Source organism: Somniosus microcephalus, unplaced genomic scaffold (assembly GCF_052327205.1).
Source record: "Somniosus microcephalus isolate GS21.2 unplaced genomic scaffold, FLI_Smic_1.0 scaffold818, whole genome shotgun sequence".
Taxonomy (NCBI): domain Eukaryota; kingdom Metazoa; phylum Chordata; class Chondrichthyes; order Squaliformes; family Somniosidae; genus Somniosus; species Somniosus microcephalus.
In genome coordinates, this window is record NW_028226005.1 from 32006 (window position 1) to 37500 (window position 5495).

Here is a 5495-nt window from a genome sequence, read left to right on the forward strand (position 1 = left end):
CTCTTATGTTCTATGATTTCCGACCTTGACAACTCATTAACCAGTGTTTCAAACAATGCACCAGGCCATTTGACGACCCCAACTCGGTTCCACAAGCGGGAAAGCAGCACCCCAAGGCCCGGTAAGGGGGCCGAATACACTCCCATCGTGAATTCCGTCCCAAATGTGAATGACAAGTTTTCAGTTAATCAGTTGCCTGCTTGGTTACTCATTTGTCGCTCTGACATTTGGTTATCCAGTTGTCGATGTTCAAAATTTCAGTTAATGAGTTGCCTCTTTGAAATTTCAGTTAATGAGTTGGCCCTTTGGTTACTCATTTGTCCCTGTGTCTTTTGGTTACCCAGTTGTCGATGTTCGAAATTCAGTTACTGAGTTGCCTCCTTGGTTAATCATTTGTCGCTCTGACTCTTGGTTAACCAGTTGTCGATGTTCGAAATTCAGTTAATGAGTTGCCTCCTTGGTTAATCATTTGTCGCTCTGGCTTTTGGTTAACCAGTTGTCGATGTTCGAAATTCAGTTACTGAGTTGCCTCCTTGGTTAATCATTTGTCGCTCTGGCTTTTGGTTAACCAGTTGTCGATGTTCAAAATTTCAGTTAATGAGCTGCTCTTATGTTCTATGATTTCCGACCTTGACAACTCATTAACCAGTGTTTCAAACAATGCACCAGGCCATTTGACGACCCCAACTCGGTTCCACAAGCGGGAAAGCAGCACCCCAAGGCCCGGTAAGGGGGCCGAATACACTCCCATCGTGAATTCCGTCCCAAATGTGAATGACAAGTTTTCAGTTAATCAGTTGCCTGCTTGGTTACTCATTTGTCGCTCTGACATTTGGTTATCCAGTTGTCGATGTTCAAAATTTCAGTTAATGAGTTGCCTCTTTGAAATTTCAGTTAATGAGTTGGCCCTTTGGTTACTCATTTGTCCCTGTGTCTTTTGGTTACCCAGTTGTCGATGTTCGAAATTCAGTTACTGAGTTGCCTCCTTGGTTAATCATTTGTCGCTCTGACTCTTGGTTAACCAGTTGTCGATGTTCGAAATTCAGTTAATGAGTTGCCTCCTTGGTTAATCATTTGTCGCTCTGGCTTTTGGTTAACCAGTTGTCGATGTTCAAAATTTCAGTTAATGAGCTGCTCTTATGTTCTATGATTTCCGACCTTGACAACTCATTAACCAGTGTTTCAAACAATGCACCAGGCCATTTGACGACCCCAACTCGGTTCCACAAGCGGGAAAGCAGCACCCCCAAGCCCCGGTAAGGCGGCCGAATACATTCCCATCCTGAATTCCGTCCCAAATGTGAATGACAAGTTTTCAGTTAATCATTTGCCACCTTGGTTCATCATTTGCCACTCTGACTTTTGGTTTCCCAGTTGTCAGTTTTCACATTTCAGTTACTGAGTTGACTTTGTCTTTCTCACTCTGTGTATCTCTATCTTCTCTCTGTCTCTCTCAGTGTATGCGAGTGTCTGTGTGTGTTCCACTGCCGCCCGGCCAACCGGGTCCAAAGGCCCGCCACGTTACACACGAAAAACCCCGGTCTCGCTTCGGAGCGACGGGCACCCGGCTTCTCGGTGTCGGACCGACTCCGTTCAGATACCGCTGGATGCCCCTTGCCCCTGGCTTGCTCTGGCAGCCGGCGCGTGCAGGCCGCCCCCTGCCCCGCCGTCTCAGTGGTCGGAAAGCGGTCTCCAGCCAACGGCTGTACCTCGGCCGCGGAAAGAGGCAGCTACACAAGCGAGGCACTGCTCTGTGCGGCCCCGCCACCCCGTTCAGCTGCCGTTGTCCCCGACCGGATCGGACTTTCCTTCCCGAAGTTATCCCCGATAAGCTGCCGCTGACCGACGGCCCGTCAGCCGCTGCGGGACGGCGACACTTTCCCGAACTCGCCCGGGGCCACTTCGGCAATATAGTGTGCGCCGGAGCCGGGGCTTTCCAACGAGCCATCCCCGAACGAAATCGGACACGGGAGTCGGGAGCGACAGGCGTTCGACTGGTGCCGGGCAACCGGGTCCAAACGCCCGCCTTGTTAAACACACGTACACCCCAGGCTCGATTCGGAGCGACGGGCACCCGGCTTCCCGGTGTCGGACCGACTCCGTTCAGATACCGTTGGATGCCCCTTGCCCCTGGCTTGCTCTGGCAGCCGGCGCGTGCAGGCCGCCCCCCGCCCCGCCGTCTCAGTGGTCGGAAAGTGGTCTCCAGCCAACGGCTGTACCTCGGCCGGGGAAAGGGGCAGCTACACAAGCCAGGCACTGGTCTGTGCGGGCCCGCCACCCCGTTCGGCTGCCGTTGATCCGGACCGGATCGGACTTTCCCTCCCGAAGTTATGCCCGATAAGCTGCCGCTCACCGGCGGCCCGTCAGCCGCTGCGGGATGGCGACACTTTGCCGAACTTGCCGGGGTCCAGGCCGATAATATAGTGTGCGCCAGCGCCGGGGCTTTCCAACGAGCCCTCCCTGACCGAAATCGGACACGGGAGTCCAGAGCGATAGGCGTTCGACTGCCGGCCGGCCAAACACAGGCAATCCCCCGCCGTTGCGGACCCGCTCCAGGACAACCGGGTCCAAACGCCCGCCTCGTTACACGCACGAAAACACCGGGCTCGATTCGGAGCGACGGGCACCCGGCTTCCCGGTGTCGGACCGACTCCGTTCCGGTACCCTTGGATGCCCCTTGCCCCTGGCTTGCTAGGACAGCCGGCGCGTCAAGGTGGGCCCCCGCGGCTCCGGCTCAGCAGTCGGAAAGCGGTCTCCAGCCAACGGCTGTACCTCGGCCGGGGAAAGTGGCAGCTACACAAGCCCGCTACTGGTCTGTGCGGCCCCGCCACCCCGTTCAGTGGCAGTTGACCCCGACCGGATCGGACTTTCCTTCCCGAAGTTATCCCCGATAAGCTGCCGCTGACCGACGGGGCGGCAGCCGGTACGGGTCGCCGACACTTTCCCGAACTTGCCGGGATCCAGTCCGATAATATAGTGTGCGCCAGCGCCGGGGCTTTCCAATGAGCCCTCCCTGACCGAAATCGGACACGGGAGTCCGGAGCCAAAGGCGTTCGACTGCCGGCCGGCCAAACTCAGGCAACCTCCCGCCGTTGCGGACCCGCTCCCGGACAACCGGGTCCAAACGCCCGCCCTGTTACACGCACGAAAAGACCGGGCTCGATTCGGAGCGACGGGCACCCGGCTTCCCGGTGTCGGACCGACTCCGTTCCGGTACCACTGGATGCCCCTTGCCCCTGGCTTGCTAGGACAGCCGGCGCGTCAAGGTGGGCCCCCGCGGCTCCGGCTCAGCAGTCGGAAAGCGGTCTCCAGCCAACGGCTGTACCTCGGCCAGGCCAAGCGGCAGCTGCACAAGCCCGCTACTGGTCTGTGCGGCCCCCCCACCCCGTTCAGTAGCAGTTCACCCCAACCGGATCGGACTTTCCGTCCCGAAGTTATCCCCGATAAGCTGCCGCTGACCGACGGGGCGGCAGCCGCTACGGGACTGCGACACTTTCCCGAACTTGCCGGGGTCCAGGCCGATAATATAGTGTGCGCCAGCGCCGGGGCTTTCCAACGAGCCCTCCCTGACCGAAATCGGACACGGGAGTCCGGAGCCAAAGGCGTTCGACTGCCGGCCGGCCAAACACAGGCAACCTCCCGCCGTTGCGGACCCGCTCCCGGACAACCGGGTCCAAACGCCCGCCCTGTTACACGCACGAAAACACCGGGCTCGATTCGGAGCGACGGGCACCCGGCTTCCCGGTGTCGGACCGACTCTGTTCCGGTACCACTGGATGCCCCTTGCCCCTGGCTTGCTAGGACAGCCGGCGCGTCAAGGTGGGCCCCCGCGGCTCCGGCTCAGCAGTCGGAAAGCGGTCTCCAGCCAACGGCTGTACCTCGGCCGGGCCAAGCGGCAGCTGCACAAGCCCGCTACTGGTCTGTGCGGCCCCCCCACCCCGTTCAGTCGCAGTTCACCCCAACCGGATCGGACTTTCCGTCCCGAAGTTATCCCCGATAAGCTGCCGCTGACCGACGGGGCGGCAGCCGCTACGGGACTGCGACACTTTCCCGAACTTGCCGGGGTCCAGGCCGATAATATAGTGTGCGCCAGCGCCGGGGCTTTCCAACGAGCCCTCCCTGACCGAAATCGGACACGGGAGTCCGGAGCGAAAGGCGTTCGACTGCCGGCCGGCCAAACCCAGGCAATCTCCCGCCGTTGCGGACCCGCTCCCGGACAACCGGGTCCAAACGCCCGCCCTGTTACACGCACGAAAACCCCGGGCTCGATTCGGAGCGACGGGCACCCGACTTCCCGGTGTCGGACCGACTCCGTTCCGGTACCACTGGATGCCCCTTGCCCCTGGCTTGCTCGGACAGCCGGCGCGTCAAGGTGGGTCCCCGCGGCACCGGCTCAGCAGTCGGAAAGCGGTCTCCAGCCAACGGCTGTACCTCGGCCGGGCCAAGAGGCAGCTACACAAGCCCGCTACTGGTCTGTGCGGCCCCGCCACCCCGTTCAGTCGCAGTTCACCCCGACCGGATCGGACTTTCCGTCCCGAAGTTATCCGCGATAAGCTGCCGCTGACCGACGGGGCGGCCGCCGGAACGGGACTGCGACACTTTCCCGAACTTGCCGGGGCCCAGGCCGATAATATAGTGTGCGCCAGCGTCGGGGCTTTCCAACCAGCCCTCCCTGACCGAAATCGGACACGGGAGTCCGGAGCCAAAGGCGTTCGACTGCCGGCCGGCCAAACCCAGGCAATCTCCCGCCGTTGGGGACCCGCTCCCGGACAACCGGGTCCAAACGCCCGCCCTGTTACACGCACGAAAACACCGGGCTCGATTCGGAGCGACGGGCACCCGACTTCCCGGTGTCGGACCGACTCCCTTCTGGTACCTATGGATGCCCCTTGCCCCTGGCTTGCTCGGACAGCCGGCGCGTCAAGGTGGGTCCCCGCGGCACCGGCTCAGCAGTCGGAAAGCGGTCTCCAGCCAACGGCTGTACCTCGGCCGGGCCAAGAGGCAGCTACACAAGCCCGCTACTGGTCTGTGCGGCCCCACCACCCCGTTCAGTCGCAGTTCACCCCGACCGGATCGGACTTTCCTTCCCGAAGTTATCACCGATAAGCTGCCGCTGACCGCTGGCCTGTTACCCGCTGCCGGACTGCGACACTTTGCCCAACTCGCCAGGGGCCAGTCCGGCAATATAATCTGCGCCAGCGTCGGGGCTTTCCAACCAGCCGTCCCCCACCCTAATCGGACACGGGAGTCGGGAACGGAGCGCCCGCCACCGGCCTTTCTAAACAGCCCAGTCCCCAACAATTCCCAGAAGCAACGCCTTGGCCAGCCTGGCAATTCATACACTGCAAATAGCACACATTAACACCACTCACACCCAATCGGCCCATCAACTTCGCTGCCGAGAACGGAAACTCGCCTTGACAATACTACTTCCAACCTCACACAAAAGCGGCCCATCAACTTCGCTTACGAGAACGGACAATCGGCCTGCAAAT